This window comes from Puma concolor, chromosome D4 (assembly GCF_028749965.1).
Source record: "Puma concolor isolate L17-30 chromosome D4, mPumCon1.1.hap2, whole genome shotgun sequence".
NCBI classification, from domain to species: Eukaryota; Metazoa; Chordata; class Mammalia; order Carnivora; family Felidae; genus Puma; species Puma concolor.
The window spans coordinates 55,454,999-55,468,265 of record NC_141679.1 but is presented as its reverse complement, the minus strand read 5'-3'; the positions used below and the strand labels follow the sequence as shown (position 1 = coordinate 55,468,265).

The window sequence follows — 13,267 nt, the reverse complement described above, 5'->3', positions numbered from 1 at the left end:
AAGTTCTGGAGGAATTGAATCACATACTCCATATTCAGTGTCTTTGTCCAGGCTGAAGAGTTTATTTTTTTAAAAAATACAGATGACCCCTGAACAACAAGGGTTTGAACTGCATGGGTCCACTTATCTACAAATTGTTCTCAATAAATTAAATGTTCTCAGTAAAGTGTATGCATTTTCCTTATGGTTTTCTTAACTTTTTTTTTCTCTAGCTTTATTATAACAATACAGCATATAATTAATGTAACACACAAAATTATGCATTAATTATTTATGCTATTGGTAAGGCTTCTGGTCAGCACTAGGCTATTAATAGTTAGGTTTTTGGGGAGTTAAAAGTTTTACTTGGATTTTCTACTGCGTAGGAGGGGTCAGTCCCCCTAACCTCCATGTTGTTCAAGGGTCAACTGTACAAACAAACAAAAAGCGCCCTGGCTCTGACAGTAGCAATGGTGTGCTGGTAAACGTTTAATCACTTGCTCTCGGCCACAGGGGAGCCCTGGATTATACCATTTGCTGATCTCCATGGTGTCAATAGTTCCATAATGGCTTACCTCAAGCTAAAAAATGTGATGTCACTGAACATGGAATTGGGAAGAGATGGCCACAAATGCTAGTGCAAACTAGCTCCAGCAAACCACTGGCTCCTCAGGACATCAGTGGCCCAAACGTACTTTATTTTTTTATTTAAATTTTTAACGTTTATTTTTGAGAGAGAGAGAGTTGCGGAGGGGCAGAGAGAGACACACACAGAATCTGAAGCAGGCTCCAGACTCTGAGCTATCAGCACACAGCCTGATGCGGGGCTCGAACCCACGAACTGTGAGATCATGACGTGCCTGAGCTGAAGTCGGACACTTAATCGACTGAGCCACCCAGGTGCCCCTCAACCGCCTACTTTATTTATTTATTTTTTTTTAAATTTTTTTTTCAACGTTTTTATTTATTTTTGGGACAGAGAGAGACAGAGCATGAATGGGGGAGGGGCAGAGAGAGAGGGAGACACAGAATCGGCAACAGGCTCCAGGCTCTGAGCCATCAGCCCAGAGCCTGATGCGGGGCTCGAACTCACGGACCGCGAGATCATCCGTGATCGCTTAACCGACTGCACCACCCAGGCGCCCCACAACTGCCTACTTTAAAGATGAAGACACTGAGGCCCAGAGAGTGTCTTGCCCAAGGTTGGCCCAGGGACTGGAACCAGGCTGGAAATCATTTGCCAGTAGAGTCTGGCTCCTTCACAGGGAGTTATGTCCTTCATAAAAGGAAGAGTAGAGGAAGGAAGGCAAAGGAAGTTCTTTGCCAGGCCCATGGTAATAAATATTGGTTTTTATCATTATCTTCACAATTTGGGGCTCAGGCTTCTTCAGCATGTGCTTTGAAGCTCACATCACGGAGAGGTAGTGTTCTTCACACAAGACCAGGTTTCATGCGAACACTTGACAGTGGCCTGTCTCAATTAACCAGCAGATGCTGAGGCTACCAGACTGTAAACTCCAGAAAGAGAGGGACTGCCTGTTTGTGCTATTTTCCCCAGTGTCCAGTATAGAACTGGGCACTTGGTAAGTAGACAGTCCATAAATATGTGCTCAAGGGATAAAGGAATGACACCCCACCATCAAAGTGGAGCTTTACTCCAAGAACATGGCAGGTATGCAGAGGTTAGATCCCATTCCCTTCTCCCATCTGTGGCTAGGGCCACAAGAGATGAAACATGCTCGTATGCTTGCAACATTTTTTTTTTTTAGTTTATTTCTTTGAGATTGAGATAGAGAGCAAGCAGGGAAAGAGGGAGACCGAGAATCCCAAGCAGGCTCCATGCTGTCTGCAGAGCCCAATGTGGGGTTCGAACCCACAAACCATGAGATCATGACCTGAGCTGAAACCAACAGTCGGACGATTAACCGACTGAGCCACCCACACGTCCCTGCTTGCAACATTTCTAAACTATCAGCTGCAGTATCCAAGCTGCTTCATCAGAGCAGGAGAAGCTCTGTGGATTGAGGAGCAAAAGGGAGGACAGAGTTAGAGAACTGTCTTCCTTTGATGTATATATGTATGTAATTTCTACCTGGAACTTGTTCTGACAGAGCATAAAGCCAAGGAAAAATCCAGTGAGAGATCCCACCTACCACACACCACGATGCAGGACATTGCTTTCTGGTAGGAGCTGAGGAAGGGCCACTCAAGGTGGCACATCTCTGAAAGTGGAAAGTGAACGAATGCCACGATTGGGTTATCATGATATTCCAATAAGGCTACACAGCTAAAAACAGCAGTGAACATGGCGGAAAGGAAGGCAGTGTTCTCTGGAAATGACTTTTTGACCACTTGGTAACTCTCACACAAACCCCTACACACTTGGCACGGGCTCCCCATGGGCATTTCGCTGAACCCACGGGTCCTGTTTGCCACATCACTGCCGCAATCTGGATGCACAGACAGATCAGCTCTTGGGGCACAGGAACAACCAGCCATCTGTGAACCTTGCTGCGTTTTCAGGAGGCCACTGGGACTCATCATCTCTTATGCGGAGACCTACTACTAAAACTTGCCACAGTGAGGTCAAGCTTGGTCCCAAATACCAGAGATTAACACTGTCCATGCATGGGGTGCTGTATGTGTTTCCATTTAGAGCAAACATCCCAAACAAGAAGCAGGACCAATGATTAAAGCCTCCAAAGCATTTCCTACACCAGTGGCTCTCAAAGTGTGGTGCAGGAACTCTAGGAATCCACAAGGTCAAAACAACTTTCATAATAATACCAAAAGGCAATTGGCCTTTTCCTCTGTCACGTGTTCAGGAGTATACAGTGGAGTTTTCCAGAGGCTACAAGATGTGACAGTGCACCAGACTTGAGTGAAGAAGCGGATATAAGAATCCAGCTGACTTCTATTAAACCTGACATTAAAGAGACTGCAAAACTATAAAACAATGCCACTCTTATCAGTAACATTCTATTTTAGAAAATAAAATTCTCTGTTAATATAAATAGGTCCACTATTTAAAAAAAAAATCAATCATTAAATATAGTAAAACTTTCTGTTTTATATATATAGTAAATATCAAAAGATATAACCCACATAAACGAAAGCTTAGTATGCTAGTTTTTAAGTGTAAAGGGGTTTTTGAGCCCCCTCAAAAGTTTGAGAACAGCTGTCCAAGAGGCTGCCCATCTCCCGCCCACCCCTCGTCCTCACGCTTGTGAGGAGGGTTATGTATGTTAAGTACGTTGCAGGAAAGACGTGCCGTTCAGATATCTGGCTGAATTAAGAAAGGCAGCCCATTCTCCTTCCTGGATCTCTGAATTCATTAGGGCAGGCTCTGTGCCGAACCCTTCCATCTCACCCCATTTTCCCCTTATTACTTGGTGTGGATTCCCCAATCTGCCAGCTGTGGATTTCCCTATCCTACAAGTCCGGGCGCGGTAAGAACTACCTGGTGAGGCCCGCACACCCTTCTTGGGGTTAGGACTCCCCAGTGAGGCCCGCACACCCTCCTTGGGGTGAGGATTCTCCAGTTCGGCCGGCCTTAGAGCCTGGATGAGGACTCCCAGCGAGGCCCGCATAACCTCTGTGAGGACTCTCCGGCGGCGTGCACAGCCGAGGCAGAGAGACGAGGAGAGCCATTTCCAGTCCCTGAACCCTGTCCCCCGAGCGGCACAGGCTGCAGACAAGGCGGAGAGGTCAGTCCCCAGGAGCCAGATTCTCCTCTGGGCCTTCCCCGGCCTCTACCCAGCCCGTAGCCGCTCCACGCGCCTCGGAAGAGGCTCGCGCCGTTTGCCTCCGGGAAGAGGGGGGCCGGCGCTCCTTCCCCGGGACATCCGTCCCTCCGGGCCGGTACTCACCGCTAAGTGCACGAAGGGGATCTGAGCGTGGGCAGGCGTCAAGTGCGGGGCACGCTCCCGAGCGCTGCGTGGATCTAGGGGCAGCCGCCTCCGCGCCCCTCCCCCTGCGTCCCCCGGGGCCACCCGCTGATGGGCGGAGCAGGGGCGGGGCGGGGGGCGCGGGGCCCGGGCGCGGCGGGGTAGCGGCCCGAGAGGTGGGGCGGAGTCTCTCCCGGCTGCCCCGCCCCGCCCGGCTGGAGAGACTTCGCCCCTGGCGGGAGGGGGCGGAGGCTAAGGGCCCAGCCGCAGGAAGCGGGCGGACGCGTGCTCGGGCCCGTACCACTTCGGCGGGCCCCGTCCTGGGAGCAGAGTGACTTTCGCTCGCTTTGAGGTATAGGGTGTGACTGTCCGGCTCGCGCCAGGAAGGGGTGGGGAAGAAATGTAGTTGTTTTTCTTTTTTGCTTTAAAAAATGATTTGGCCATAAAGGGAGAGTTTTCGTTCTTCAGCTGCTCCAGTACGTGTGGTCACTTGGCCCCTGTCCCCACCGCCACGCCCCTCTCACCCCCTTGTGCCCACCCCCGACCTCTACTCCCGCCTTAATTCCTTGCAAAGCGTGCCAAGTGGGCCTCGGAACCACGCTGAAATATAATAGGACTTCGACGTTTCCATGGTTATGAATGCAGTTTCTGGTGTAAAAAAAAAAAATTTTTTTTTAACGTGTGACAACGATTTATAATGCAGGCTGTTCACCGGTTAGAAATGAGGGAAATGGCCGAGAGTTGACGCTGAATGGACCTTCTTCACCAGACCTGCTTTTGTTGGGTGATTCGAGTTGCACCCTCTCTAGCAAAGCTGACTAGAAAGAAGTGATTAAATCTTTCTAGATCCAAGGTGGTGAGGTTTTCCTGACGATTTATATGGAAAACTACTGTAGTTTTCTATCTTGAGTATCTGAATAAACAGCTTATAAGATGAATAGCTAATACTAATTCCCATTGGTACCAGTTAGTTGCCATTCTGTTCCTCTGTGTAGGGCCGTATGATTGGATCTTTCAGTATCTTAATCAACTCTGCCATCTGTCCTGTGAAGTGAAAAATATTACCCCATTTTGCAGATATGAAATGCTATAGCTGGGATTCAGTCCTCATGCCTGCCTGTTTCCCAAGTCCATACTTTTCTCATTATACTATTCTAGGGTACAAGCTATCCCTAATTATATCTAGTTTTTAAATATAAAGGGTTGTATTTAACTTTGAAAAATGAGATACTATATTTCCTATATGGGAAAAGACTTTCTTTCCACACACTTTCTAAATTCACGTTCATTCATTCTTCCTTTGCACATTCTTTGAAGAAATTTTCCTTGAGTGTCTATCCCATGCCAGAGGTTCACCACAAACTCTGAAAAATAATAATAATAGAATTCCTTTGGAAGTTAGGTGATAATGTTTAATGAAAACAGGCATATAACACAATAACTGATAATCCTGGACAGAAAATAATGAAATCAAAACTCTAAAGGGAACTGGAATTTATTAATAAACACTGGTCAAAACCATGAAGGAAACACATTTAAGAGTTGGTGTTCTGCCACTTTGATTTTATGAAAGACCTACCTTAGTACCTGTTTTCGCTAACTGAAAGAAATCTGAAGAGGATTACAAAAAAGATGAAAAGTGAAAATAACATTCAGTGTTTGTTTTGCAGCAAGCTGTTCCAGATGAGAGGGGCCCCATCAAGCTCCTTCCCTGCGAACTACGCTCAGCACCTCAGCATCAAGCAGCTGTAGCTTTGGACTGTGTCTGTGAGCATCTGTGCTTGTATCTGGATTTATTGGGTGCATCTATTAGTAAGACGTGTCCTAAGGTATTGGAAAAGCCTAAGAGAAGCTGTATTTTGGGTCTGGGAATGCTGAAAAACTTTTCCACGGAAATTAATGGTAATTGCTTCTTTGCTTTCTGCCATTTTGGTTTCATAGGAACACTCTACTTTGAGAAAGCATGAGAAACCTGTAGTACCCACATCACTCGGCTTTGTTCCCCTCTAGAAAGTCACCAGTGACATGCAGGTTGCAAATCCACTGGCCTGCCCTCTGTTCTTGTCCTCACTGACTGCTCTGTGTTACTTGACACTGGTGACTAGTCTTTCCTTGAAATTTTAACCTCCTTTCGGCTTTAGAGCCCTCTGCTTTCATCACCTCTCTGTCTTTGATCTCTCTTTCTTAGGCTCTTTCACTATACTTTTTCTCCTCTCCCTTTACATGTGATTCCATATGCTGATGAGCTTTTATTCATTTATTTTCTCTGTGCAGACTCCCTGTTACCTGTAGCTGAAGCCTGCTGGGTCTCTGTCACTGTTCTTAACTCTCTTCAGGTCTCCACATGTTTTATTTCCAGCCACTTGTGGAGTCTCAACCACCTGGATATTCCAAAGACACCTGCCATTCTTCACATCTAAAATGAGAATTCGTCATCTTTTCTAACCATCAGTCTATCCCCTCCTTCCCATCCAGTTTCTTCTTCACTCTGAATCTCACATCTTGAATTTGGGTCTTATGGTGTGTTGCAAAAGCTAAACATTTAAGGGCTTTAGAACCATATTACTATGCTTATACAGGGCCCACCTGATAAACATTTCTGCCATGGTACAAAAGACTCTGCGAGAGGTCTAGAGGAATGTATAAACCTTATGGACCTTGTGAGAGGAAGCCAGCCAGCCAGCTGTGGAGCTGCTCAGGCACCGCAGATCACTCCAGGGGCCAGTGGCAGAAGGACCTTCAGTTGAGGTGACTGCACTATTCTAGTAGCCTCACTGCCAGAAGTTTCTACTACTGTAAGTAGAAACATGAAGATGTGGTCAGAGACCTGTTATGCTCCGAGGAATGCCTTATTGTAGTTCACACTGACTTCAGTTACTTGTATAAACTGGACTTCCTTGGTATAGAAAGGTCCTAAAAACTGTACCCAATTAACTTTGTATCACGCTTTCCAATTTATAATGCACTCACACACATATTATTTAAAAAATTTTTTTTAACGTTTATTCATTTTTTGAGAGACAGAGAGAGCGTGAGCAAGGAAGGGGCAGAGAGAGGGAGACACAGAATCCGAAGCAGGCTTCAGCCTCTGAGCTGTCAGCACAGAGCCCAGCGTGGGGCTTGAACTCGTGAACTGTGAGATCATGACCTGAGCCGAAGTCGGATGCTCAACCGACTGAGCCACCCAGGTGCCCCTTGCACACATATTATTTAAGAAAAAAGAAATGGTGTCAGAGAAAGGCGGTCTGAGAGCACATTCATATGCTGTTCTGGAGAGACTGAGTTTGACAGTCTGACCACCTTTTGAGAAACACTAGTGGTGGTTCCAAACTGAGTGTTTCTTGGAATCACAGAGAGCACTTATTAAGAATACTGCCTCTGGTGTCCCCCACCTCCTAGAATGTCTGATTAATTAGGTGAGGGGTAGGATCTGTGCTCAGAGTCTGAGGAATTTAAATTCTACAGGTGATTCAGCTCTAGCAGGCCCACAGACTGGCACCAGGGAACTGCTACCTGGAGATATATGCTCCATAGGGCGAGACCATGTCACTTTGTTCATCACCCCTAACCTGGAGCCTGGCACATGGCAGGTGCTCAGTATGAGTTTCTTGACTCTTACTGTCACTTTCTTTCTGCCCCCTCCTCCATTACACTCTGTTCAGTGTTCTCTAGCACGGTACAGAGGGGAAACATCTGGCAATGAGTGAAGCATAAGGTGGTCCTTCCTGAAATGCTTGAGGGGATTCTAGAATACCTACGTTCATTGCTGAATGTGTCTTCCTCATACTAGAGGAAGTTTGAAATAAATGTTTTCTGTTCCTTTAAAAAATGCTATATATTGATAATAAGGAAAGTCAGTGCTTAACTTCATCTTCGCCCTCCCTCTCAAGTATCCAACTGGTACCCCCTTCCACGCCTCTCCTGTACTTAATGTTTGTGCTTCTTTTCTTACCGCCCAAGTGCCTGAATCCTTGAGCTGCTTTCCCCAGACCTGCTGGCCATCTGTTTTACCGTTAACACTGCCACCCCCCCAACTTAAATAGTGAAAAAAGCCAAATGTGATCAAATGTCCCATTAAATCTTCACAACAACCCTTTGAGGCTGGTGACATTCTTACCATTCCACAGATAAGGAAAGTGAGATTCAGGATGATTCTAACACTTCAACTGGCAAATGGTGATGCTGGGGTTTGAACTAAGGGTGATATAACTCCAGAGCTGGTGCTTTTAACCTCGATGCAATGATGTAGAATTTTATTTAAGTGAAATCATGGGATATTCTGAGGTTATAAATCATTTATTCTCTGCAGAAAAGAAGAGGAACACCAGTGTTCTAGGAGAGAACTTTGGTCTATCACCGTCTAGAATTCCTTATTCACTTATTTTCAGGGCTTCTTCTCCCTAATCATAGAATAAAAAACCCCTGATGCAGCCCTGTAGTTTAGGTAAACATCGGTAAAGATGCTCCTCATCCTGGGGGATAAAAATATTGGAAGTTGGGGGCAGTAATGTCATTGTTCTGAGGCTGCTGCTCCTGACTTGATTTTTTTTTTTTTTTTCCCAAGAAAATGGTTTGGTAACATCAACAAATGAGAGTTAGAAAAACAGCAAATTTGTCACTAGTTGGGCTCATTTCCGTTTCCGGTTTATGAGGAGACTGCTTTCATGGTTAGATTAACTACTATTTAAAAATCTTACTATGGCCCCTATGCCCTTGTGCTCTCTTCATTCTTTTCCACCCATTAGTCACTTTGTCCTTCATTCGGGGTATTTCTTTTTGACCCGTCTTATAGTCACTATAAAAGCAGTGCGTTCCCCAAACTCATTTTTCCTAAGCTACAAAGCAGACTCACTGTATGCATAGCATCCACCTGGGCCCTCTACCTGTTGTCCCCACAGGGAACCAATGTGACATTATTTTCATGCTACTTGCTGTGTATGAGTAATAAAATACTTTATCTCTGACCCAAGAATCTTGTGTCTTCTGCCAACATCCATGAAACAGTAAGAGGCTTATTTATTAGCTTGTGTACGGTAAAATCTTAGTTGCTGACACTTTTGGTGACGTGATGGGATGCTGGCAGAGACAGTCCTTTCTGGAAGACCCTATGGTTTGTGTTAGTGGGCAAGAGAGGACTTCCAGGATCTAGTAGCAAATGCTGATCAAGGGGCACAGTAAGTGTCCTCCACTGCCATCCTGTTAATGTTTATTTAGAAGCTAAGTGATAAGAAACGGGCTTGAAACAATTTACCCAAACGATGTTTTGGTTGTGCTCACTCTCCTCGAGAGTAGAATGAGAAAGGGATGTTATATTACAGTGGGGTGGCCAAAAGTGGCTGTAGCTGCTGAGTCAAGGAATCCCCAAAGTTTAAATAAATGCTGTCAACAATATGGAGATAGAAACTTAAGTGGATCAAAAACAAGTGTTGATTTGGATGAGCCCAAGCTGTGGGCTTGAAACTGGAAGTTGATGCAAGGCCTTGTTTATGGACAAGGAATTGCTCTGTCCCTCTGCACCTCCTGACCCTTCCCCTCCCCCATTTCCCAACTTCGGCTGCTTTCAGGAAAAAGCTGAGTATGCTTGGGGAACTTCAAGAAGGGGGAAGCTCAAATATTTTTAGCTCTGTTGTGCATAATTGCCCAGGTTACAATTCTGCTCAGTTAGTGGAGGGGGTTGGGGTGCTGGATGCAAGGGTAGCTGAAGGCACTGAGGACTGTGGAGGAAGCTGCATAATATGAGCAAGGAAACTGGTACCAAGCCTGTCTTGAGGAGACCAAGGATTTAAAAAAAAGCCATCCTCCAAAGCCTGACTTCCTCCTCTCCCATCTGCATCCCCTTACCTTCTGGACTTCCCTTTATATGCCTATTAGGCTTCTTAATCCATTGGTCCATGTTCCCATAGTGTAGTGGTCCTCAGCCAGGGTGATTTAGTCCCCCCTTCCGACCCTAAGACATTTGACAATGTCTAGAGATATCTTTGATTGTCACGACTAAAAGAGGGAGAGTGTGTTCTACTGGCATTTAGTGGATAGGAGCAGGGATGCCGTAAATATCCTACAGTGCACAGGATGCATTCCCCAAACAATGATCCTACCCATAACGTTAGTACTGCCAAGATTGGGATCCTTGCTGGGGGCTGGGGGTGGGGGGAGCATCCAAAAATCAACTGATGGGGTTTGGGCAACTTTTTCTGTGAAGAAGGAAAATTAAAGTGACCTGGTAGGGCGGGCTTTTTGGGCTGATTCAATGTACTACTGTCTTTCATTGCCGAATGTATAACTGATATTTATGTTGTACGTGCTTGCATTGTGAATACTTATGAAGTCCAGAGGGGATTCTTCTATTCGAAGACTGTGGTAGAGAGGTAATCTCTGTCTTCTTACTGGCGGTCTAGCAAAAAGAATATAAAATCTGAGAAGAAAAGGAAATCACAGCTTTAGACCGCTATTGCACAAGTCAGAAAGGCAATTCCCTAATACAACATCGCCACCTGCCGACCCAGGCATCAAGTGCACCTCTTTTAAAAAAGCTGGGGTTTGGGAAGTAGATGCAGCTGTTGACCTGTTGCCAAGCTCTTGTTGAAAAAGAAACAGGAACCCTCCTGCACTGTTGGTGGGAATGCAAACTGGTGTAGCTGCTCTGGAAAAAAGTGTGGAGGGTCCTCAAAAAATTAAAAACAGAACTACCTACGACCCAGCAATAGCACTGCTGGGAATTTACCCGAGGGATACAGGAGTGCTGATGCATAAGGGCATGTGTACCCCAGTGTTTATAGAAGCTCTTTCAACAATAGCCAAATTATGGAAAGAGCCTAAATGTCCATCAGCTGATGACTGGATAAAGAAATTGTGTTTTATATATACATTGGAATACTACTTGGCAACGAGAAAGAATGAAATCCTGCTGTTTGCAGCAATGTGGAAGGAACTGGAAGGTATTATGCTGAGTGAAATAAGTCAGAGAAGGACAGATGTCATATGTTTTCACTCATATGTGGATCTTGAGAAACTGAATGAGCACTGGGTGTTGTATGTAAGCCAATTTGACAATAAATTATATTAAAAAAAAAAAAAAGACCTATAAAGACCTGTGACTCTGCAGCCTGAGGTCCCCATTTTGGGTGGGTTAACTCAGACTTGACAACCAATAAGGAAAAGGCCCAATATATCTCACTTGTCAAATTGGAAAGTTTTTCCTCACTTGGAAATTGGGTATTTAAGGACCAAGTAGCCTGGCCCTAGCAGCATCTCAGTTTATATGAAAAAGTGGTAGCTGTTGCTTTGGGGAAACTGTACTCACATGATACCACCTGAAGTAAAGCCCCTGGCTCAATGGTGTCCTTAGTTCACAGAGGTGCACCTTAATGCTGGGGCCGGTTCACTGATGGTCTGGCCAAGTTCAAACCTGTTAGGGGAGAGGGGAGGCTGGAGCTGTTCAACTGCTGCTCTGTATATGCCATACTGAAAATTGGCATTGTTATTCACTCACTGCATAGAACTCAAGGCCATTTTCATAACTCTGGCCAATATTCCCTATGATGAAACATATTTTTTACTGACTCTTGGGATAGTAGCCATGATTTAGCGGCCTGGTCTGTTATCTGGTCCACCCCTTGGAAGACTATAGACTGATGGATTAAACGACCCTGGCACCTGTGGTAGGAACATCTGAGACTACAGATATACAAGGGAGGAGGCCATAAATATTCTCTTTGTCGCCTAGATCGAACACCGTCACTCAAGTCAAACAGCAGATGCACTTGACAGGTTGTGGATGTGACTGATCATAAATGATACTGCTGTGCCTGTGCGTCAATAGCAGCTCTCAACATGGAGCCCCTGTAGACAGGTACAAACACATGGACTGGCACAACCTCACTTCATTCTGTTACAAAATCACGTGCTTCTCTGATGCTTGAGAGGGATATGCCACATATAGAAAAGGAAATTACAACCATTCAGTGACACTGCCCGTGTGACTTAACCAAGCTAATGTAGCAATGTTGATCCAAATCAAGTTTAATGACAAATCCTGTTAGGAGTGACCTGTGTCTACTTGGGTTATATGCTTGTATGTAGCTAGAAATGGGCCAAGGAATCTCTCTCCATTAGGGATAGAGGTTGTTTTTTGGCTCATCTATTGCCTCCTGTAATTATTAGCAATGACACCAAAGATCAGCAGGTTAGTGAAATGAATAATGGATGGGCCTTAGGCTAGACTACATCCTGACTGTCTGAAAGAGAGTCCTCTGGTCTTCCCTGGGACAGTCACCTGGGTCCAGGACTCTGGAACGCATATTTGAGGTCAATACTTGAGGTTAATTTCATCTTGTTGTTTGGAGTCCCGATGATAGTAGCCTTGTGTGAGAAATTTAGTTCTAGCCTCTGTTGGTTAAAGTAATCAGAATGGCCAATAGAGTGACATACTTTTGTGACAGTTTGCTAGAAGCCAAGACAGGTAGGGGCAACAGGTGGATTGATGGGGAAAACAATCTTCCACAGGTCCTGAACATCCCTGCACATTTTTGCTAGGTATGCCAAGAATTCAAATTCCCTCCTGACTATTCTTTCCTAATGCCATTTCTCTGGGTTGTGTTTATAGTGAACACCGTGAGGGTTGAAGTTATATCAAGTCATATGTTTGCTTCTAAATTATTGGGTGTGTGTGTGAATAATTAAGTGAGAGTGTAGGTGAACCATATCATCTAAAAATTTGTAATTGTTGAGGCTGGGTCATAGGTACATGTGGGTTCAAAGTACAGGCTTTCTTACCACTTACTATAAAAACAGTAGATTCCCAAGTGTGTTCCTTGTTAGCAATACAAACTCATTGTATGTATTATATCCTTCTGGGCCCCTCTATGTTACCCCCATGGGATCTGGGATAAGGCTCATGCTGCTTGTTGTGTCATGAGTAATAAAGTCCTCTTCTGTGATTTATGAGTCTTGTGTCTTTTTCCAGTATTTATAAAATGGTAACAGGATCTTAGTACCTTGTAAGTAGGAGTAAAATCCCAGACCCTGACAGTATCTATATTGTTTTGTGGGGAGTGGGGGATGCTTTGATGTTTGATTGAAATCACCAGGCACAAATTTAGTTGTGTAGCTTTGTTTTCACATTGAGAAAAAAAAATCAGTTTGTTAAACTTGTCTTGCAACTGCCCCAAATTTTGCCAAGCTTGAAATTTGGAACTTCTCTATGTAGTCCCTTTTTAAGCTTTATTTTAAATATTTAAAATTATGAATAATGTCAGCCATTTACACAATTAGAGAGACTAGTATAATGAGCCCCCATATAGACATCACTTGGCTTCAACAATGATCAACTCATGGCTGATCTTGTTACTTCTATATCTGCCTCCCATTCCCAATTACTCTGCAGCACATATATACAATTATAG

At 44.7% G+C, this 13,267-nt stretch overlaps 1 protein-coding gene and 1 long non-coding RNA gene across 3 annotated transcripts in view; one reads left to right on the top strand and one right to left on the bottom strand.

The window, feature by feature from the left end:
• The window catches only part of ACO1 (aconitase 1), a 67,445-nt gene extending 63,446 nt beyond the window's left edge, over positions 1–3,999 (bottom strand). The window contains exon 1 of the mRNA XM_025934943.2: positions 3,849–3,999. The gene's annotated coding sequence lies outside the window, so the exon portion shown is untranslated. The remainder of the gene's footprint in view (positions 1–3,848) is intronic.
• Positions 4,000–4,074: 75 nt separating this feature from the next.
• Positions 4,075–12,802, top strand: LOC147574881 (uncharacterized). 2 transcript variants are annotated; one of them, XR_015242786.1, is made up of 3 exons: positions 4,075–4,218; positions 5,537–5,695; positions 11,590–12,802. It is a non-coding gene; the product is annotated as an uncharacterized LOC147574881 (long non-coding RNA). The 2 variants fall into 2 exon arrangements; XR_015242785.1 differs by having other exon boundaries at positions 5,537–12,802.
• The last annotated feature ends 465 nt before the right edge of the window (positions 12,803–13,267 follow it).